Source organism: Panthera pardus, unplaced genomic scaffold (genome assembly GCF_024362965.1).
Source record: "Panthera pardus isolate Hobbes unplaced genomic scaffold, ASM2436296v1 HiC_scaffold_16, whole genome shotgun sequence".
NCBI classification, from domain to species: domain Eukaryota; kingdom Metazoa; phylum Chordata; class Mammalia; order Carnivora; family Felidae; genus Panthera; species Panthera pardus.
In genome coordinates, this window is record NW_026526721.1 from 78,500,486 (window position 1) to 78,524,657 (window position 24,172).

At 41.8% G+C, this 24,172-nt stretch overlaps 1 protein-coding gene and 1 long non-coding RNA gene across 8 annotated transcripts in view; one reads left to right on the forward strand and one right to left on the reverse strand.

Moving 5' to 3' along the window:
• LPP (LIM domain containing preferred translocation partner in lipoma) overlaps window positions 1–24,172 on the reverse strand; it is a 677,239-nt gene that overhangs the window by 298,954 nt on the left and 354,113 nt on the right. Inside the window, exon 1 of one of the 6 annotated variants that reach the window (XM_053903548.1) lies at window positions 16,300–16,381. The exons of the other annotated variants lie outside the window; for them this stretch is intronic. The gene's annotated coding sequence lies outside the window, so the exon portion shown is untranslated. Of the gene's footprint in view, window positions 1–16,299; window positions 16,382–24,172 lie in introns of those variants that run through there. 6 annotated transcript variants of the gene reach the window in all.
• LOC109275302 (uncharacterized) lies at window positions 16,362–21,741 on the forward strand. Of its 2 annotated transcripts, XR_008422488.1 has the most exons (3): window positions 16,362–16,474; window positions 17,349–18,114; window positions 20,275–21,741. It is a non-coding gene; the product is annotated as an uncharacterized LOC109275302 (long non-coding RNA). The 2 variants fall into 2 exon arrangements; XR_008422489.1 differs by lacking the exon at window positions 17,349–18,114 and having other exon boundaries at window positions 16,406–16,474.

Here is a 24,172-nt window from a genome sequence, read left to right on the forward strand (position 1 = left end):
ACCACGAGAGGCAATACTAAAGAACCACAGAAGTAGAAAAATAATCACTAATGATTTCTTTTATGGAACAAATCCATAGACTATGAAGAGTTACAACTTAAGGATTCATAGTATTGGAAATTTCCACTTGGAAGATTTTAAGCCTTTAAAAACCCTCCAAAATTGACATCTAGGAGTAAGTATGTGACTCAACTAGCTATCAGTAGAACTGTAGGATAATTGGAAAACTTACTAGGAAAAATCATTTCATATCTCCGTTCTTCAGCATACTCATGTAGAAAAGAAAACATGCCGTGTGCTCACTTCTCTCTCTTCAGAATGCAAGAACGTCCCTAAAGTACCCCCAAAGCACAAGCTTATAAAGGTATGGTAAAGAACACCCGGATTCTTTGCTCCTCAGAGACAAAACTCAGCATAGGCAATCTGAAGCCTAAAATCACAAGTATCTATCTCCTGTCATAGGACTGAAGGCATCTATTCCCATGGCCCACCTTGGCTCACTCTAGTTCTTTAAAGATTCAAGCTCCTTCCTGCTTCTTCATTGTTCTGCAGGAGAGAGGTCTCAGTTTCATGCTGAGGTGTCATTTCAGAAGTCAGCTCCTCTGAGAAGCATTACCTGATCCTCCCAGCAAACATTATTCCATATACCCCGCATCTGCCCCTTTTATTCTATTTCACTCCCTGACTTTGCTTACTGACTTACTCTTTATGTCTTACATTCCCCTAGCTTCTCTTCGGGCATTTCAGTTCAGCCAGAGAAAGAAGCTCCCCGGCCTTGGTTATCCCTCAACCCTAGTACTCAAAGTTCACACAACATAGTAAGACTCGGATGTGATGGATGAAGAATACATAAAACAGCCTGAGTTTATAACCTAGATCTGTTGTTTACCAGTTGTGAAGTCACCGGTAACTCTTCCAGGCCCTATTTACCTGACCAAAGACCAGTAATTCTAAGTATATCTGTCTCATACTGCACACATCTCTAAGATTAGGGGCCACTATAAGCCACAAATATGGTATTCAGACAATGATAAAAGTATCACTCTACAAGACCTATTGTATGCCAGGCTCTGTTCTAATAAGCACTTTACACATGCAGTATGATGCCTTTGTCCATAAGATTCACTATTATGTTTTTACCACCAAGACAGAAATAGTTGGTGCCAGTTAATCAATCTCAAAGAAATTAATGGGGGGCAAAGGTGCTTCAAAGACTAGAATACAGTTTTACACATTTAATACTCCTCTAACCAACCTATGAGATAGGCCCTATTACCATCTTTGTGTTACAGATGTGGAAACTGAGGCACAGAGAGGTGAAGCGACATATGCAAGGTTACAGGAGTTTTAATGATAACGAGGAAAGATGAACAGGGACTCAGAAAACTGCAGCTTCAACTCTCCAGAAAGTACCAAGCATTGGGTTCACTTCTCTAAACGGTACAACTGAACCAGGAAATTCTCCTCCCTGAAGTGGATGGTGCTGTGACTTCTAACAATTCTCATGGCGAAGTATTATGAAAATAAAAGTAGAAAGAGAGCAGTTTTAGACACTGAACTTCCAGTTTCCCTAATTTGCATCCTCTTTGCATTTATATAACTCAGTTTTTACCAGACCAATTTGCACTCATTTAGATTTTGCTTTTAAGTTTTCTTAATCCTTTCGTTTATCTGTTTTCTGTATTCATAAAGACACTGAAAGCTATTCTGGAGATGATAGTCTATTTGTGTTTAGATCTACTTTCTGCCCTTCTCCACTCCCCACTCTCCTTGCTCGGAGCTTAGTAGGCATTAAATAAATGTTGCTGACTAATTAAAAGCAAAAAGAGACCTGATTTGGCATCGTATCTCACGGCATGATATTAAAAAAACTCCATAACTCAAGCATATATTATCGTTAGCTTCCCGAATATGATTAGTGGCAATCTTGGTGTAATTTACATAAAGAGAGAGCATGACTTTTTGAGCCAAGCAGAAAAACCCAGGAATGTGGTATGTATGGCAATAGGAAGGAAGCCAAAACACAGACAATACTTTCAGAGATGTGACTGTGATATCACCAAAATCTGATCACTGAATAGCTATTAAAGCTAACATATGAAATATGACCCAGATTCAAAAGGCACCATCACCATCAAGGTTCATTTTCAAAACAATATTCTTTTACATATAAAACGACTCAAAGCACAGAAAAGTTGTTTGTGTGTCCTGCTCCTCCATGTGAAAATCAAGATACGTGATATTCCAAAACTCCCATGAGATTCTAACATACTTATTATTAGCAGAAGCAATCAAGACATAAGCCCCTTATAATCATGTAAGGGAAGAGTGAAAAGAAACACAATTCTATAATTTTCTAATTGTTCTTCATCAGAGATCTTGGCTAGTGGAGAAGTCACCAAGAATATAAAGTTAAATCTTATTAATCCTTTTGCATCATATGGAAAGTTCTATTAACTACATTACAAAAGCTCCCATTCTCACATACAGGTTAAGAACTACTCCATAATTGCTTTGTCTCTAAACCCTGGGCCTTGGTATATAATCTCCCGCCCACACCACCTTTTAGTAGCAGGTAGAAATGACTTGCATACTCTGGCCAACAGCTTTGTCCATATCTGCAAAAGTTTGGAAGTTTGTGAGTAAAGGAACTTCCATATGTTTTCCAGCAATACATTTTTATTTCTATTTGATTCCTCGAATTCTTTCTCCCCAACCCTTAAGACACAATATACACTTGACAACATATTTATGAACAAATAAAAATACTATTCAGGATTTTAAGAGAGCTATTAGAAATACTAGCTTTGAATGAACAGAAATAGAATAAAACCTTTTAAAAGTTATCAAGGCTCTAATAATATCCCATAATTGCTTTCTAATGGGCACATTGCTGTATTAATTCTGTTTATCAGATATTTGTACAGTATGATGCATTTGTGCGTATTGCTATTTCATCCTATGGGATGTTGGTGTTTTGAAGGAATGTTTACTTGGGCAGGAGCTTACTTGCCCTATACGCATAGGTTCGTTTGTGTACGGAGGGCCACCTGTGAGGAACCTGACATTTGATGTTATGGTACAAGCAATGTAGAAGTGTCCAGGAAGCCAGTTTCTCCTGCGAGGATTTTACTTTATGAATTTTAACCAAACCTCTTTGGCTGTTAGCTTTATAACCTGTAAAAAAGGCAAGTACAAAAAAAGTGTCCTTATATACCTTAAAGAGTCATTACGGTGTGAACATTACTTGAAATATAAATCTTTACTGATGATGGTGATTTCCTTTATTCATCGTGATCTTATGGGAAATTTTCCATGTTAGACGCCAACTAAATTTCACAAAGACTGCACATCAGAAAGCATTCCTCCTAACGCCTGGATTGGCCAAAATGATTTTACAAAATCACCTGAAAATCTGTCAAAGTAGGCGCATCTTATTGGAGATAAAGGAACAAGGTTGTGCTGTGATACCAACATTGGAGGCAAGCCCACACGAGCTTTTGTTTATATGTGAACACTAGGAGTAATCACGTGGCCCACACTGTCTTTCAGTGAACATAAGCCTGGCGAGGGTGCTACCCAACAGTGGTATAGAATTGTTATTCTTTTGAAAGTATAGTGGAAACTAAGTATCAGCGGAACATGGATCTAGAGCCAAGGATGAGGCACTAGAAAAAGGAGAAGAACATAGCCCTACCTTAAAGAATTTGTGAACTTGGAAACCTTGGGGGAGAAATCCTATCTCCCATATTCAGTTGGCCCTGACTTCATGACCACTCCTCCCTTGCAATCCCACTGACCGTTCATGTCTACTCTAAGATCCCCCCAGACAGCTGCATCCCAGACCTCACCTGCACATGTCACCTCACTTGCATTTGCACAGAATGTGTCCTCCTTTTAGTCATTTGCTTTTGGCCATCTGGAGTCTCTTCGCCTTTACAAAACATCACCTTTATCTAGTCCTTTATCTAGTCCCTGAAGCTTATTTGGTTATAACAGGCTGGAGGCTAGGCCCACATATCAACACCTTGAATACTACTATCATTAAATGCAAGGGAGATGTTCTTCCCCTGCTCTAAAGTTTTCCATGGGGAGGGATCTTCCATGGAGAAATATTCATAAAGCTGTTCGTCCCTCACACATTCCTCTCCTGATGAGAAGCTTTCTGAGGAGTCAGCCCAGTGACTTAACTGATTGCCGACTTTGAGGACAGAAATAGGGCACGTATGGTTCAGCTCCTTTCCAACATCCATTCAGAATCGTTGCCTACACAAGAGCATGCTTTTCTCTGCTTTTCCAGACTCCAAATTGTTTGTGGCTAGGGCAGTCCCACCTCAGGAGAGGCTTGCAGGTGGCCAGTGCTGACCACTGTCAGGAGGGCAAACCTATGTAGTAATTTCTCTTGACCTAAAACCTACACAGTCACCCAAGGCACTTTTATCAGCCCCCGGACTGACAGTTTGGTCTCCATCCGCCTGACTCGGCTGTTTGTCAATGGCTTCTTGAACATGGGTCAAGAGGAGGGGGACTGTTTGCTGTGTCCCTTGAAGTCACAACAATGAATGCTCACCCAGCCTTTCTGCTGACCTTTATCTTGCAGTCAGTGGCAATGGTTTTTGTTTGTCTCTTTTTGGTAGCTCTGGGTTGGTACACACTCTTACATAAAAGGTACATAAAAGGTTGTGTCTCTACCACGTCCACAGCTCTGTTTGAGGTAACAGCTTCAAAAGGGTGTCTGTCTGTTTAAAAGAAATACATTTCCCACAGCTCTGTAACAGGTAATTCTGAATTCTGGCCACAGTTAATTGGATGAGAGACTGAACCAAAACCAGCAACAGGAGATGTGCTGGAGGAAGAACTCCTTCCCAGTTTTTATTGGAGAAGAATCAGCTACAATTAAGGGGCCTTATTGTTTGGAACATCTGAAGGCAAGGCGCAGCAGGCTGGTAGCAGAAGTGGACTGGACGGGAAACCAGAGATACACAGAGTAGCATGAAGAAGCTCCGAGGAAGGAGAGGACGTCAGGGAGCGAAAATCACAGTGTCCTGTCCAGAAGGACGCTACCCAGGAGCAGCAACTGGAAAGAGAAAGAAAACCTGAGAGAATCTAAGCCCTAAGCCCTAGGAATGGAGACCCAGTGGATAAGGAAACACGGGGGGGCCTACTTTTGAGGGGATGACAAAATCAGTTATTGTTATGTCCTCAGCGATATTCTCACTTTCCATGTGGCTGGGTTGTCTGGGTGTGGACATGGTGGTTGGACTTCCTTCCTTCTCTTTGTATCCTTACCATAAATTTTCATAATCTAAAGTCAACTGAGGCAACTAACTCTGAGCACTTCTTGGCTTCCTGCAACCTGAAAGAACCTCACTACAACAGACCCGAGGAGCTATTTCTTTATTTTAAAAGAACTTAGACAAACATGATTCTAACCATACTGGAATATCATGGTTTAAAAAACATAACCAAGCCTGGGGTGCCTGGGTGGCTCAGTTGGTTGAGCATCTCTTAGTTTCAGCTCAGGTCATGCTCTTACCAAGTTCATGAGTTTGAGTCCCACGGTGGGCTCTGTGCTGAGAGTGTGGAGGCTGTTTGGGATTCCATCTCTGTCTCACTCTCTTTCTCTCTCTCCCTGCCCCTGCCCCCATCAGCTTTTACATGCTTTCTTTCTCAAAAATAAATAAACTTAAAAAAATATTAAAAATAAAAAGAAACAAAAAGAAAAAAATAATAAGGTCTTTTAACACAATGAAAAGGAAAATGGAATAAAGGGAGTGACAGTTTATTTTTCATGTCTGCTTTCAATCTTGTAAAAACCACGTGAACCATTCAGATTAGTTCTCGTCTCTTCCATGCCACATTTTCAAATTTTAGCCCCTTTTGATTACCTCCCATACAAAACAGCAAGGAAAGGTTGTAAGAGGCAGGAGGCTTGGGAGGTAGAATTAACTCTCTGGACCTTGAGATCATATAGTCAGTACAGAAGGTTTAATCATATATCTTTCAAGCCTGATTATGCAAAACCCTTGTTTCTGAACAAAGAATAAGCTAAAGGTATTTTTTAGTGCATTACACTATTCGCATTTTTAATTACAGTAGATTTTTTTTATTACTGTATTAAATACCTTATTCTAGCTGAGTGAAGTGTGTGGCTGTTTTAAGTAAATAAAACTGTCACAAGAATACCTTATTCTTCCTCCATGGTGAGGGCCTGTATCCAAACCACAGAGCCATGGAAAATAACCTTCCCAACATTTACTCTCCTGGCCACAAGTATCTGTTGAAAGAAGTGTCTGCATTGGTCTGAACAACACATCCCCGAGCAACTAAGTGGAAGGACAGGTTGGTAACATGAGCTAATATGAGGATTCTAAAACATGGCAGGGGGAGCTGAGACTTACTTTTGATAAACCTCAAAAAAAAAAAAACCAAGCAGTTCCAGTTTTGGATGCCTAATTCTAGCTTCCCACAAACGCAAAGATACACATGCGAGGAAACCCACCGTAATATTTACAATAAAGGGATGCCTACCCTCAATGCCCTTCAGTAGAAGAAGCACATGATGGTACGCCCATACTATGGAGTACGGGCTAGGTGTTAAAAACAGTATGTGCAATCCCCATTTACTGGCATGAAAAGATCTAGAATCAAAAGTAAATTGAAGCTAATATCATAACACTTATGTTTAAAATAAATGTGACCTATATAGTCATACCCATAGCTGGGTGTATTTACGTACTTGTTAAAAGACTGGAAAGATGCATAACAAACTGAAACACTGATTACGAAAAAAGTACGGAGTCTGTGAAGGGTGTGCAGCAGAAATAAACAAGAGTGCGTACTGAGAGAACACTTTAAGTTCTAGTCTACATACTCCTGATTGGTGGAATATGTTGTGATGAGTATTTATTCACATACTCCATACATGTATGTGTTTCGGTAAAGTTAAGGAGCAGGATGCCTCCACCGTACTGCACACATGTGGGAGTGGTGGGCCAGCACTGATCAGTGGAGGGATCACTGGGTTCAAAATCAATAGGACCAAGAATGAGACCCCTTTCTGCCACTTTAGAAGTACAATTTGGGGCAACTCACTCAACATTGTGTGTAATGCTGAGACAATAGTTCCTGGCCATGCAAACTCACAGACTTGCCGGGAGGGTAGAATAAGATGGACATAAATCCACTCTATAAGGTGGGAAGCACTCTATAAATCTCAACTACAACTACCATTATTGTTCACATTATCTGCCCTCTTAAATTTCCTTGGAGAGAAATAGATAAGTTTGTGACAATAGATAATTTATTTTAAACTCCTCCATTTGAGCCATGTTGTTTCATCCTGTCTCCTTTCGCTAAGGTCTGGAATTAAAACAAACATCAAATGAGGCTGTAGGATTTTATTTTATCTGTCACATCCTGCTGTCATTAAACACACTTGAGATGAGTGGGTTTAGTTCAAATAAAACTGCTTCTTTCCCAAACGCAACAAACATGGAGCGGGTAGAAAAGGAAGACTGCACTTGAATTGTGTTCAGAAGCACCGCACGCTGCATTTCAAGGAGATCCATCTGGCAGGCTAACACGGTAATAAGTTCTTTTAATTGTCAGGTCACTTAGATTACAGATCCAGGCTGTCAATTTTTCCATTGCGGTTTTTTTTTTTATTTTGGTAGCTCATTAAAAAAAAAAAAAATCTCCTAGTTATTCTGTATGAGAAAAACTACCATCTTCCTTCCTAGGAATTTAGGCAGCAATTCAATGCAACAAGCATTTACTCCTGCGCACCAACCATGGTGGAAATGAGCTCTGTGTTAGAAATTCAAGAAAGAATATATGAAAATCCTTGTGTTGCAGCAAGTCACAGCCAGTAGGGGAGATTAACTCTTACCACCCAAAATGATACCCTTAATGGGAGCAAAGGTTCTGGTACACCTGACGTTCCCCGTCTTTTTTAAGGGATTCCCCCTCAGATGTATAAATCTACGTAATCTTAGCAGGGTTAGCTGCTTGCTAAAGTAAAAAGAGCAAGAGTCAGGACACCCTGAAAAGGGGCACGGATATATGTGTGTGCATGCGTGTGCAATACACATTGTGGAGACCCTCCAAACTCAGGCCGATCCGCTCTTCTACACAGCCTCATATCCACCTGCTCACCTCCATGCCTTATAAATTCTCAGCCATGCCCCATTCTCATCAAAACTTGTACTTTCGAACTGCCATATCATTACTCATACACAGTTTCCTCTTCTGGATGTCTCCCTCCTCCAAACTTCTCTTACACTTCCATTATATTGCGCAAAGTCGGTACTCCATAAATAGGTGTGGAATAAGTAAAGCCTCCTAACTTTACGTGCAATAAGCATTTCCCTGCGAAATGAAAAGAATAAACGATAGTATTCCAATAAACTAGGAAGGAGACCAATATGCTGGAGAATTTACCAACCACTGGAGTTGAAAAGAACCTTAGAAATGATCTAGTTTGGTCCTTCATAAGAGATGAACTAGGGGCGCCTGGGGGGCTTAGTCGGTTAAGCGTCCGACTTCGGCTCAGGTCATGATCTCGCGGTTTGTGAGTTTGAGCCCCGCGTCGGGCTCTGTCATGACAGCTCAGAGCCTGGAGCCTGCTTTGGATTCTGTGTCTCCCTCTCTCTCTGCCCCTCCCCTGCTCACGCTCTGTCTCTCCCTCTCTCTCAAAAATAAATACACATTAAAAAAATAAAAATAAAAAACAAGAGATGAACTAGATGTTCAGAGAAGTGAAGTGATATTCCAAAGTGAAATATTTAACTAGTGGAAGAGGTGGCTTTGGAATCTGCTCTTCTAATTTGCCCAGCGCTCTATCTACACCATGCTGTTCTCTTACATTTTTGAGTGACGGGGACATGTACAGAGAAGCTCAGTGGATTAGTAAAGGTAGATGGCATTGCATTCAAAGGAAGGGAAAAAAAATCACGGGTGCTTTTTACAACAAGTGCACTTTCTTTTATAGCGATTGATTCCTGAGACCATGTCCAAGAAAATGTACATTCAGGGACTGAGTGGACCTCTCCTGCCAATCACAATGAAGAAACGTGCACGGCTAAGCTCTGAAGAAGCCAATGACAACAGTGAATTTCTACACTGAGTAAAATGTTCTTGGAGCTTAAGAAGGAATTTAAGGTTAGGAATATATTAGAAAGGGACACAAATGCAGATCTTGTAGGCTGAAGAAAATGCTCCCAAGTCTCATCTCATTCTTCTGCATGGAAAGACAGATTCGCTTAGGTACTAATGAGCACACAGACTTTCTAACTCAGGCTGGGAGTCCCATTTACATTCAGAAGAAAGGCCAGGGCGTTAGACCAGAAGAAGGATGCTGTTTGAAATCTAGGGTATGCTGCACCTGCTATAGGACTCTGGAGCAAATCATTTCATCTCTCAGCCTGTTTCCTCATCTCTAAAATGTACCTAAGAATCCCCATCTCCAGGAACTTTTGTGAGAGTTCAATGCTAATGAATAAATGAAGGAACTTTGCAAATGTTAAGATATTAAGTGAAAGTACTGAATTGCCATTATCAAGAAGGAAGCTCAGCCCTTGAAGGGCCTCTAGATCAGCCAGGCTCAGAAATGTTACCTGGTTACTACTTCAGGAGTAACAATGGGAATGTACAAACATTGAATCACATAAAAGGAAGAAAACAGAAATGGATGTCCTCGATACTGAGTATCCAATAAACCGAGGCAGAAATCAATGACATCAATCGATGCAATTCTGGAGAGACTTAAGGGTTAGGACTATCATTTAAATATAGAGGAAGGTTTTGGGGGGCCTGGGTGGCTCAGTCCATTAAGGGCCTGACTCTTGGTTTCGGCTCAGGTTATGATCTCATGGTTCATGGGTTCAAGCCCTACATCGGGCTCTGTGCTAACAGCATGGAGCCTGCTTGGGATTTTCCCCTCTCCCTCTCTCTCTGCCCCTCCTCTGCTTGTTCATTCTCTATCTCTCAAAATAAACAAATAAACTTAACATACATACATACATACAAACATACATAAGTAGAAGGAAATCATTTGGCATGGGTCAAGTCGTAGGATATTCTGAGAGTTAGGCCTGGAAGCCAGGTCCTCCAGATCCCAAGCTCCATTCATAGGAGATTATGAAAGCCTAAGAAACACACAAGGAAATGGACATCAGAGTGCAGCAGAGATTGCTGGTAGTGATTTGAGGCATCACTGAACTGGAAAGGATCTGGAAAGATGACTGCAGGCCGTTTTCCTCTCCTTAACAATGCAGTAGAAGACCCTCTGGGGCTGGCATAGCACAGAGAAAAATCAGGTAAAGAAAGAGACCCCCAGCTATCCACAAGAAGGGAAGTAAACCCATACCTAGTAAGGGCCAGTCCCGGGGTTGAATGCCATCTATGCATTCTCTCTCATAAGTCTAGCCATGTCATAACATAAATATAACTATTCTTTCCCCTTTTTTTAAATTTATTTATTTATTTTGAGAGAGACAGAGATAGCGCCAAGTGGGGCAGAGGCAGAGAGAGAATCTCAAGCAGGCTCCACACTGCCAGCTGTGGAGCCTGATGCAGGGCTTGAACTCACGAACTGTGAGATCATGACCTGAGCCGAAACCAAGAGTTGGTCGCTTAACCGACTGAGCCACCCAGGTGCCCCATAACCGTTCCTCTCTTACTGATGAGAAAATTAGGATCTTAGAGAAATGAAACATCTCTCCAGCATTCACAGAGCTGCTGAGTGGTAGATGGAGAATCCAGGTCGCAGATAGCAGAGTGAGAACACGAGCCCGTTTTGTTCGGCCAGATGAACACCCACACCAGCCCCAGCAGCCTGGGAGGTGGTATAGGTCTCAGGCGCTGGAAGTAGAAGGTCAGTAGAGCTGCGGTGTGGACAGCTGGCATTCAAAGGAGAAAGTGGTTTGGGCAACAGTGTTGCATTCACATTTTCTGAAGTGAGTTTATGTGAGGTAAGTGGTTTTAATTTTTTCTGATGAGAAATTGGGGGATTCTGGGTACCTTTTCAAAGCACAAATATTTCTCTTTATGGCACCAGCATGGCAAAAGAATAATGCAATATGCATGAACATAAATATGAACGGTGTGGGTGACGAGTCAGAATGACTCGAACAAAGAGGCTAATAAGCGGCTTTGTTTCCCAGGTCTGAGTGAAATAGTTGATTCTGTGAACATAGGCATACAAGAATGAAAACAACACATTCTCATGGCTTTTCCCTACTAGACACAACTCTACACATTGCAGCTCCAGGCTTCATAGAACTGAAGCTCTTATTATACCATCATCCTTAACTCATAAAAATCAAATTGTATTACTCCGTTATCATAATGTTCTAAGTCTTTCTCGCTTGGTGCATATTTCACATATCATTTTACACCCTAATGAGATCCTGAATAGGTTACATTACATATGCATCTGATAGAATATTTAGGACTCAATTTTCACCATCACTGAACAGCTTTATGCAATTCATATATTCAAAAGTGTGTGAATAATCAGGTACTTGTGATCATGATGGCGGGCCAATTAAGAGCTGAAGGTTGGGCCATATGTCATCGGAAGGAATTACTCCTCAACCCCAGCCTAGAATTCCAGGCGGGATGGAAGCGCTGGCAATTAACTACTTCAGCTCCCTCATGTGACATCGGGGGAGACTAAGGCCCAGAAAGGGACGGGTGGGAGGACACACAGCTAGACAGAGGCAGCGCATGTACAAGAATCCAGATATTTTGTTTCCTAATCTCCATAATGCCTTCTTTGTCTCCCATTTGAGACAAAGTCAAGATCTTTGTTTTATCAACAACTCCTCTTTTTCCCCACGAATTCAGAACAGAACAAAGGCACTGCTCCTCTGAGAAAAGCAGAGTCATGTACACATGTCTTCTCAGTAGCAGAAAGTTAATCAAAAGTAGTCAGTGTGACCCATTGTACTTTATATCACTGAATTCATTTTTGACATTTGAAGAACCTATGGTTTTATTTTGCTTTTATTTAGAACAGCAAGTGGGAGGTAAAAATGTCAAAATAACTACGGCCTCACAGTTCTGGTAAATCTATTCACTGGATTGTTTTAAAGACTGTTGAGGGTTTAATTTTTTTCCCCCTAATTGCCTTCATTTGTTCAGCAGACATTCCCTGAGTGACTAACCCATACCAAGTCCTATTGTGTCGGATGCAATGGAAGATCCAGAGACAGAAGCACACACAAACCTACTCCCCACAGGTAACAGGGTTCCTGTCTTACCAGAGAAGGGGAATGCACACAGCTGATCTTAACTGTAATAGAGCACAGGATGTGACAAGTGCCCGAAGAAATGTGTACATCAAGTCAGATGGGGTGGGAGGCAAGTTCCAAGGACGACAGTGCCAGGTAGACAGTGATGATGAGGTATTACAGGTAGCTTTAAATTACGAGCTAGAAATTACAGAGTCCACTGGAGATGTGTGGAATAGGAGGAATTACGAGCTCGGTAAAGTGTACCACCATCAGATGTAAAGATGAGATATGGAGATACAGGTTTCCATCTTGATGCTCTTGGTATATAACAGTTTACCCCAAATAAAGAAGTCAGTTTAACAGAAAGTCTTGTGTTTCTACAGAAGAACCAAAGAACTAAGAGGCAGACAAGAAACTTACTGGCTGGGAGCGGAGGTGATATTTGGTCTGAGTGTCTGGTGGGAGTAAACACACGCCTGTACACACATACCTGACTTGCTTTCTGCTCAAGAATATTGATGGGGATTGAAAGGGCGTACTTGCTGTGATGAGCACCGAGTGTTTTTTGAACGTGTGGAATCACTAAATTGTAGACCTGAAATTAACAGTACACTGTATGTTAACTAACTGGAATTTAAATAAGAATTTTTTAAAAAGGTATTGGTGATATCCACTCCTTATTGGTTTGTGGGACCTTGCACAAATCAGTTCACTTTTCTGAACCTGTTTGAGAATCTCTAACATGAAGTACTGACATCGGGCTCTCTCAGTTCTCATGTCCTCTGTTGTTTTGCTTATTGCAAACATACATGCAGAAAAGAGAACACCAAACCATCACGAACCCATTCTCCACACTTTACTAAATTGTGGCATCAGCAACAATAGAATAAGTCTTCTACAAGTCTCCGGCTTCCCTCTGATTCTTCTTGACTCTTATCCTTATTCAGGTAAACATGTTAGCCAAGGTCCTTTGAACGGGGCACAGGCCTCCGGTGTTCTGGGGAAGGACAGGTCAGTGGGAACTACGTTAGAGCCTTTTCAGTAGCAACCCACTACTCCTCAAAAAGCAAACTGAGGAGTTGAACATACCACTTTACCACCTAGACTGCACGCTATGTGAAAAAGCCAAGAAACACCTGTTGTCATTTTGCGAACTGGTAAACGAAGGCACAAGAATTAGACCAGATGTTCGCTCCCAGTATCTCCTTCCGTCGAGGGACACAGCTCTTAAAAATACACCTCCGGCTGCTGAAGTTGTTGCCACTTCACTCCTCCTGGCCCAGGGTTGCTTTAGATTTAAAAACATGTTTCCAGAATCCAACAAACACAGTTTTTGCTATAGTTCGGATCTGTGAAGAGTTATCTTTACTCATGTATTTCAAAGAAGAGAAAGGAAACAAACATCAACCTCCTCCTCCCTTTCTTTTCCAACTCATGAAGACACTTTTAAAATAAAGACCCGATTATTTGAGCTTCTGGAACTATGAAAGGGAGAAAGCCAAAATGAAGGCCTCATTTTATTCTTAGGTACTAGAAAGAGAAAGAATGTGTAGTTGCCATAGAGGTACCCGCCACAGAACAAGACCAACGCCACAGTTCAACTGAACTGAGTAATAGCTCGGGGCCCCTTACAGGAGTGAGAAAAGTACAAGGGTTTACTTGTGCAATAACCTGTAAAGGGAGGGGATGGTACATTAAAAAGACACTGAAGAATTCTAAGAAATTAAAACGCGTTTGTAAGACTCCAGCAATTAGGACTCTACCCCAGCATTACCACATTGCATACTGGAATGACCCTGCATGTGACACCCTGATCAGTCACCAGGACATTCAGAAACCATTTTAATCAAGCCTAAAGTGCCAGATCTGCCAAGCCCTGCATTAAGTTTTGAGGTATGCGCAGGATATGGCTTCTCAGGGAACTCGATCTAGAAGACAGAACTAGTAGATTACAATGTGGTCAACTCGTGTAATGATTGTGAAAATGCCCCCAAGAAAAACAAAGAAAGAAAGAACATAAAATAGGCCAACCATTCAGGTGCAACTCTAGAGAGATATGTGATTTTTAGGATAAGAAGAAAACATAAGGCAGGTTCATTTTCATTAAATTTTACTGATTGTTCTATTCTTAATCATAAGACCTACCATTTATTGGCCATTTGCTATGTCACAGATACTGTGCTAAGCATTTATCTCATCCAACCTTCCCAATAGCGCTATGAAGTGGAGATCATTTCCTCTCTCAAAAAATAAGCATAGAGGAAGGTCAAATAAGTTGTGTAAGCTTAAAAAGTAAAGATATGGAGCCAGGATTGTAACTCCGGAGCCCTTGCATCTAACCATTATTTAGCATGGGTTCCACCCGGACAAAGGAAAAGTACATCAGGTATGAGCCAGAAGCTCAACACAGCAGTGAGACCTGTTTGTGTCAAGGCAAACCCCACAAAAGACCTGACTAAATCCAGTGATCCACTTCTCAGTCCTCCTAGCATCTGATCCCACAGAGAACCTGCTCACTTACTCAGTCTCGAAGCAGTTTTTTTCACTCCATGTCTGGACAGCACCGTCCCTTGATTCTCCCCCTACCTAATGTCCCTGTTCATGACATCCTTTAATGGTTCCTCTGTCTCTCTCTGAGACATCAAAATACTGGCCCGGCCTTAATCCATCGCCTCAGGTGATGCTACTCAGTATCAACGTTTTCAATTCATATCCATTGACTCTTAAATCTATATTAAATCAAGATTTTGCCCTGGGGCCCCAGAGACAAATATACAACTGTCTACTCAACCATTACTTGCATGTCTAAGAGCTCAAATGTACCACACCTGAAACCAAATTCCGGATCACCCCTGCTCTTCAGAAAAATCAAACACAAAACTGATTCTCTTGCTGTCCTCCTGGCATCTCACTAATTGCCATGTCCATTCTTCTAGTAGCTTAGGCTAGAAACCCAGCAGTCATTCTTGCCTCTTCTTCTGCTCTTGTATTCTACATCTACCCTGTCCACAGAGCTTGTTGAGCACTACCATCCAAATGTATCCAGAATCCCACTACTGCTTAGCACCTGCCCCGTACCTACAACCAGCCATCATGTCTCGTGTGGATTATCACTGCAGCCGACTTTCTACTCGCACAAGGCTGATCATGTGACTCCAAATGCTCCCATCTCACTCGGATGGGAGTGACTAAGAGTCAAAGTGCTTACGACAGACCACAAGCTTGTACTGTATGATGATCATTGGCCCAACAGATCCCCGACCCCTTCTTTTCTCGCTCCCCTTAAGATCACTCAGCTCCAGCTATCTTTGGCCACTTTACTCTTTCAGAAACAGGCTAGTTGCTGGCCATGCACCTCTCCCAGGGCTCCCCCACTTGTGCTCTCCTCCTTCAGGGACATTCTCCCCTCTGTCCCAAACATCTGCATGGCTCACTCCCTTCCCTACTTGAGATTTCGGCTCCAATATCACCCCCTCATCAGGCCTTCTCTTCTCTACCTACCTTATGCAAACTAGCAACTATTACTGCACTCTTATCAAAGTACTTCCTGTATTTATCTTGCTTTTCCTCTACAGCACTTAACTCCATCGGACTTAATGTTTACTTGTTTTTTCTCCCCAAAGGAATATGAACGGTTTGGGGAAATACATTTTCTTTTATTCAAAGCTGCAGCTTCACCTTCTAGAAGAGAGCCTGCCATTCAATAGGTGTTCACAAAATATTTGTCATGATACAATAATCCCCGCCCCCTTCCCCATGAGGGATACTTTCCAAGACCCCCAGTGGATGCCTGAAACCAAGGATAATACTGAACAGTATATATACACATATATACATACATATATATATACACATATACATATATATACATATACATATATACATATACATATATATACATATACATGTTTTTTCTATATATACATATCTGTGACAGTTTAATTTATAAATTAGGCACAGTAAGAGATTAGCAACAATAACAATAAAATAGAACAATTATAACAATATGCCGTAACAAAAGTTACATAAATGCGGTCTCTGGCTTTCTCTCCCAAAGTACCTTATTGGACTATACTCATCCTTCTTCTTGTGATGAAGGGAGGTGATAAAATGCCTACATGATGACATGAAGTGAGGCGAGTGACGGAGGCATTGTGATGTAATATTGGGTCACTACTAACCTGACAACAGGCCAGAAGGAGGACCCTCTACTTCTGGGCCAGGGCTGACCACAGGTAACTGAAATCATAGAAAACATAGCCATGGATAAGGGGGGAATGCTGTAATGAATAAATGGTGCCTCTGGTCACTCTTATTAGAGTTCCAGAAGACAACCTGAAGAACCCATAAGAATAGTGTAAAATGTAAAGCCGCAGTGTAAGTTCTTCTAAAAATGGCTTGCTGATTTAGAATCAAAGTGAAATATTATATGCATCACCATAGATTTGGACTGTGAGTCACAGACTGTCAAACGTGAGAGGCAGCTGTAGTGAACCAAAATGTAGCTGGGAGTCAGACGATGCTGGTTCTGGTCCTGGCAGTGCCCCTGACCTGCTATCCAACCTCAGACAAGCAGCCTCGTCCCTGTAGACTCTCCTTGTCACCCAAATAAACACCGATTCATCTCTACTCTCTAACATTCATTGGTATGAATTCAACTACCACTCATTCAAAAGATACTCTTTCTGAGTTTACACAGAGGAGATAAAGTCATTGCTGTCAACTCTACTTACGAGTTAGGAAAGAAGTCACATTTGAAATTGTGTGCCTTTTTTTGTAAAATTATGCCACATCGTTAACACCTAAAGTGGGAGATAGAAGGTTCTTCCTCTCCATGCACCACAGTGGGTGTTAGATGTCATCAACTACAACACAGAAGTAATAACTATTTAGGATGCTAAACTCTTCCAAAAACACACGTGCATGGATACACACACACACACATACACCCACGCTAACACAAAATTCACACCGAGAAAACAATTTGCAGTTTTCCCTCAAATGGACTCATTTCCCATCTTGAAAGGCAGTCTCACATGGGCACGAAATGTGTTTTCTCCTAAGTAGTAGAGATGACCTTTAAAAATGCACCCCCTCTTTCTTCCCCAGCCTGCAATCCCATGAAGATCAAAGCCAGTTTGCTATTCTGCATTAACATTTCTGTGATCAGATATAACGTGAGCACCTCGATTCTATCTGTGTCAAGATATCTTCACACAAGTGACTCATCTGGTAAAACCTCGGGCACTGAACACTGCTCTGACAACCATCTCCTTTGAGGTTGATTCCACGTTGGTGGTGTTACAAGCCAACGTCCTGTTTAGCTGCTTTCCTCTGCAACACAACACTGTAATTAAAACTGACTAAACAATAAATCTCAATTTCCCTGTTCCATCAGGAGAATCTTTCAATTTACTAGGCTTCGTCTATTCGCCAGCTCCTCCTCTGCATTACGAATCATTCTTGAACAAGCACACAAGTTAACTACCCACTCTTACGTTGAACGTGCAGAGATTCAGTGCCAATTCTGTCATTAGACATCCTAGATCTGCTCCTTGGGGACCTGAGAGGAAACTGGGTGTTATGCCTGAGTTAAATATGTGAAGAGGCTATCCCCCTCCTCACGCAGGCCCTGTCAGCTCCAGAAAGCACAAACTCAACAGGCTGCCCTTGCAAGGAACAGGCATCTCTTTGTCCTCCTAAATACCTCTTGCCGTGACCAAGTTCCAGTTTCCAGAACCTGAAACACCTTTGCCCAATGAAAACCTTCCTGAACTTTTTACCCAACAACTCACAGACCATGAATGGCATTCCCTCAGACTCCAAGACAATCAAGTTAGGGAGACGATGTAGAAAAAGAACGTGGTAAAAAGAGGTGAGAATATTAATGATGAGAATGGTGAGACTATAATGACGGCACTGAATTGTGTTCCAGTGTGTGGAGTTGAAAAATAGATTCAATTTTTCTCATAGAAATAAATGCAAAGGGTTGTTGGGTACCACAGAGCTACCCACTTGGACAGTTAATTACAGACTAAATACCCCTGTGCTAAAAAAGAACTGAATAGTTCCCGATTGGCATCAGAATAACCTCAGAACTCTACATGGAGCGCAAAACACAGTCCACAATCTGGCTACTGATCCCTTTTCTCAGGGACAGCCTCACTGTCTATGCATTAACCATGTGTGATCATTGACATTCCCAGAAACAGACAGTGGTAGGTGAGATAACACTTCAGTCGTAGATATCTGCACTCGAATTCCCAGAAGCTGTGCACGTGTTGTTTTACTTGGCAAAGGGAACTTTGCAGATGTGATTAAATCTTGAAATGGAAGGGTTCTCCTGCATTATCTAGACGGGCCGAATCGGATCACATGACTTCTAAAAAGCAGAGAACCTTTCCCAGCTGTGGTCAGAGGGAGACATACCCTTAGAAGAAAGGTCAGAGAGATACAAGGTTGCTGGCTTTGAAAGGACTGGGAATTTCCTTCAGAATAGGCCACAAGCCAGGGGATCCGGGAGGCCGCTGGAAGCTGGAAAAGCCCCCAGAATTGTCCCCTAGCACCTCCAGAAACAAAAGCAGTTCTGCTAACACCTTTATCTTTGGTGAAGAGACAGGTACTAGACTTCTAAACTACAGAATTTGAAGATAATAAAGAAATGTATCGCTTTAAGTCACCAAGTTAGTGACACTGTCACAGGGATAATAGACTGATAATAATAAACTGATAACATAGGTCAAGCTCACACTTTCCGGCCTTTGCCCATGAGTTTCATGAGCTGATGATGGCCCATGCTTACTTCTCATACAGTTTTCCAGATCATAGTTAAATCAGCAACACATGACTGTTTTCTCAGTCCTAGTTCCCACCGGGTATTTACTACAATACTGTTTACTACAGAAACCAGTACAGTTATATGTACTGAATAAGTAATCTTAACGGGAGGCTAAGATGAAATTATTCAAGGATTTATGAAACATCAGAGATCAGAGTCATAACTCGGAGGTTAGAAAGCTAAAAACTCTTGGAGCACCTGGGTGGCTCTGTCAGTTAAGCATCTGACTCTTGACTTCGGCTCAGGTCATGATGTCACCAGTTTGTGGGTTCAAACCCCACAAGGGGCTCTGTGCTGACAGCCTGGAGCTTGCTTGGGATTCTCTCTCCCTCTCTCTCTGCCTCTGACCCACTCAGGCACATATGTGCACACGCACTCTCTCTCCCTCAAAAAAAAAAAAAAAAAAAAAAAAAAAGGAAGAAGGTTAAAAACTCTTATTTGACATTTGACAGATGGGGAAATTGAAACCGAGAGATAGGAAGGCCCCAGGAACACCGCACAATTTTCTGTCAGTTAATCCAGTTAATATTCAAACCACTTACACAAGTTGCTCTACCTGAGGTGAAAGGACCTCCAAGATGGAATCACATCTTTCTAATCTGACCTCTTAACGTTCCTCCCTTCTCGTACCCTTCTCCCAAGACAATGCTAAACGGCACAGGGTTTCCTGAAATTGCTTATATCTCTGCTCCTAGAGCATCATTCTCACCGGCATCACCCAATGCCCATAGTTGACCATGAAATAAAGGCCAGGCACAGGCGTGACTTTTTTTCAGGGGAGAATAATCTATCTCTTTGGCGGAAAGTGACTTCAACAGCCACCACCATCCCTCCTACTCCCAACACACACAGACGTGTATTTTACATTCTCCTCCTATGGCTCCTCCTCTATCTTCTCTGTCCGTGACTATGTTAGGATTTCCCTACTAAAGTTAAGGTCCTAAAGGGAAGGTTTATTTTTATAGCCTGCTAACTCACACAGGATCTGTTCCCATATAGACCTATTGGTTTGATGAGGGGCCAACACATTTAAAAATATTTGGAAACACTAGATGCTTTACAAGAAATTAGGTTTATTACTAAACTTAATAAAATAGGAACTCTCTACAAGAGTTCATAGTTTGGACACTATTTCTCTATGGAGAAATATATGCAATTGTTACTGAAAACAACTTATGACCCAGTTTCTTTCTCCAGATCCAACAAGCTCCCTGAGGCTCATAAGAAGACACTTTGCCAAAAGATACACGGACACCAACTAAGGTTTAACGAGCTGCTTTCCCTGATATCTCATTTAATACACCACCTCATGAATTGGGCAGCACAGCTACCTCTGCCTCTCTTCTAGAAATAAGGGATGCTCGTTCAGACAACTTTCTCGCCACAATCTAATGTGCCTCACCACTCCTAACCGACAGTCTTACCAGTCAGCTTGCCAGTAACTTGAAGCCTGCAAGTGTAACGGGCCAGCAATTTGTGCTTTTCAAAGATTCCAACTGCCAAAAATAAATGAGAGCTTAGGACACAGCCACCATGCTTAATACCCAAAGACTTGTTTTGTTTGTTTTATTTTTCAAAGGCTGTGGCTTTGCTGGCTCCTGCTTTATATGATTTCTTATTATGCTCTATGTTGAATTATACTTTTAAATTTTTGGACAAATCACTGTAACACAGAAGTCTTGTTCAATTTAACAAGCTGTGGAGAGTGGCAAATGGGGGCAGGAGGGTTCTCTTGATGCCAAAAAAATAAGACTGACTTTGAAGTATCTTGGTCACATTAACAGCAAAGAGCATCCTTTTTCTCTTACCATAAAAGTACCTTGTGAAAATACTACAGAATCTGAGACATACACAAAGTTCAGGAAAGCCTCGTGACCAGTGTACTCACTGTTGGTGTAAATATAGTGACAGAGATCACCAACGCTACCTTTCCCAACAGTAGACCTTAACATTTGGTACCCGTATTGGAACGCACACCAATCCTGAGCCTTCACGTGTCCATCAGCTTCCAAGGTGGGAATGATCAACCAGTGAAGGAAAAGAACTGAAATGGTCATTATAAGCCCTATTTTCTAAATGTTAGCTCTGCCACTATGTCTCAGTTGTTCTCATTTCTACTAAGGATAATACATATGTGGCAGTGCTCTGGAGAAGACACTTCCGGGTAGCCCTAAACTACTCGTTCTTGCAGTGAGTGGGAAGTGCACACGCCAACTAAGAGCCGTGCCTTGGCTCCGAATACCCCTGTAGTGAGGTCATAGCGAAGCCAGTCCAAGTGTTTGCTAGAATAAACAAGAGGCCACAGATGCGATCTGAGATGGCTTCCCTCCCTGGGCAAACAACTAGGTGAATGTGTCAAGAGGAGAAGATGGTGTAAGAGGTGAAGAACAGGAGTAGCCAGACCCCAAATGTAGATAATTTTTGCATGTGTTCTCACCGACTTCTTTCGGCATCCATCTCAACAGAACTTAAGTACGTTTCTATGAGGTTATAAACTGCACCGTTTCCCCCATTTAGGTACCTGCCCCAAATCACCAGGAAGAGATAGGGAAAGTGATAAAGGACTTACACATTCCGGTTTCTAGTCTGGATTAGATCCACCATAAAATGTCTCCTCATTGTCTAGAGAAGTCACTTGACATGAACTGCAATGTACAAAAATTTGATTTCATTGTGAAGAAATCCTTTCTTTTAGGGGGCTAACTCTTCTGGGAACTATTTCAGGGTACCACTGTACAGCAGACAGAAGCATGGGCATTGGAACCAGAGAGCCACAGTTGTAATCACCACTGAGTTATGAGATATATGGCTTTGGGAAATTTACTTACCCTCCGCCAACCTCAGTTTCCTCATCTGTTCAACAGGGATATAGCGAGTATCACCTCCCAAGCTTAGACATTAAATAAGACAATGTATGCAAACAGAGATCCTGACAAATCATAAGAACTTAGGCAATACTAAGACTATTATGTAGTTAACAGGTGTGCACACGTGTGTATATGTAAGTGTGTAAGCATGTACACGGCATATGTGTGTATATGTGTACCTGTGTGTCCATGTCTGTATGCATGTGTGCATACATGTATGTGTGCATATAGGTTTGTACCACCCATACTGCTGTGTAAGTGGATGTGGGTCTACTTGTGTGCATACGAGGTAGTGGAGAGAAGTAGGAAAGGAGGAGAAGGAAAAAAGAGAGAAAACAGGGTCAGGGAGGTGGGAAGACGCTAGATTAAAATTAAAAATAAAGGCCTTGATGGATAGTAGCTTTAAAAACACATATCCTGACAAGCAGAAGGGCAATTAGATATCTCATACCACAACAATGACACATCCTCAGATTAAATTTCTAAATCTATTCTCCCATTCTAAGGCCTTTTCTTCCCAGAAATTGCAAAACAGAGAACAAGAATAGACGTGTGAGCCTGTGCATGTTTGTTTCTTACCCACTTGGAGAAAGGGTGTGAGGCGGTCATGAGAGCATAAATTTAATTTTTATTGAAAAAAATAAATCTATTCCCCAAGGAGAAATGGGCGGTAGTGGAGGCCTCTGAGCTACTCAGTCTCAGGTAAGCAGAGTCTATAGTTATTAGGTTTATCAGTCTTTCTACATCTCAGATGCTGCAATCTGGAGATAATGAGATAAAGCACAATGCTACAGCTTTCAGTGGTAAAACCAGAGCATTACTATAAAGCAGAATGTTCTGGCAGTCAGGCTTGGAGCTACCAAAAATACATAAACTATATAAAATCAGTTTTTTAGAAAATCGTATTTGCAGATTTCTGAGCTATCAGGCAAGCCAACGTCCTCTAATCCCTTTAGAAGACATCCATGCTACCCCCTGCCAAAAAAAAAGGGGGGGGGATTTGAAGAGGTAGCAGCAACACAGTGAGGCTCCATCAATTTATATTTTTCCTGGATTTCAATTAATAATGTGGAGCTTTAATTTACAGGGAGAGTTAATATATTCTGGTACTGTAATCATATCTTAATATGATCCAGCCCCTCAATGTAATCAATAATGAGGACAACAAAATAAAACAACGGAATATAGATTTCTCTTAAGCTGTCCACCGACAGCCAGCTAACATGGGAAACCGCTTTGTGTTGGAACATCTCATTATTATTTTCATAAATTCAAGGCCTCTAAACACATCAACCACATATGTTCCAGGAATGACAGTGGCCCCCGCTGTTAAAATATCATGGCCATGATCGGAGGGTTTCATCTCCTGCCATTCCTGCTAGAGTCTTGGTTTCTTACCAACTAGATCTAATCTTTACTGTCAAGCAAAGTAATGAGTATTTAGGTGAATCCAGAACAGGCCAAACTAGTACTGAGGCATCTTAGGACCACCTGGCCCTTGCACCAACTGCCTCCCAGTGTGTGCATTCTATGAGAGGGATGCGTAGTAACAACGTGAATGGGAGAGTCAGTCCCCGGCCAGATCTCTACGCCCTCCTCTGTAAGACCAGGGGACTTGAAACGTAAGACCTCCAAGGACCCTTCCCATGCTGGAGAGTGGGACAAGGGCAAGTTGAAACATGCAGCATTTTACAAAAAGTTCTGCCATCAACATCAGCTATGCCTCTCCTGCTTTCTACCTTGCCCCTCTTGCCACTTTCTAGATGTGAATCCAAACTATCCTGATTCTTCTAGAACAAGAGACACAGGGGCTGGCCATTTTTACACCCGCAGCCCTCCTCCTATTCGGTCTTTCCCCTCCCTCTTCTTCACCCCAAGAGTTTCCTCATTTATTATCCCCATATTTAAGGCAGCAAAATAAGGCAGGAAGTGTAAGGAAATGTCTAAACACAATGAAACAAATCAGGGATAAAAAGTGAGTAAGCACTTGAATTCCTGCCTGATGATAACTTGCTCAACTCACCAGGTCAAGTTCCCTCTATTCATGAAATATGACACTTTCAGAACATCTACCAGAGCAGGTCATGAAAGGCAGTGTTAAGCAGTAGGGCTGATCCCCCTATTAGGGCCTGAGTTGGAACAAGCTATGTGCCTTCTTCAGGGAATGAAGACCTCATGGGATATTTTCTATTAGAACCTGAGGGACCTGGGGTCCAAATCCTCAGTAC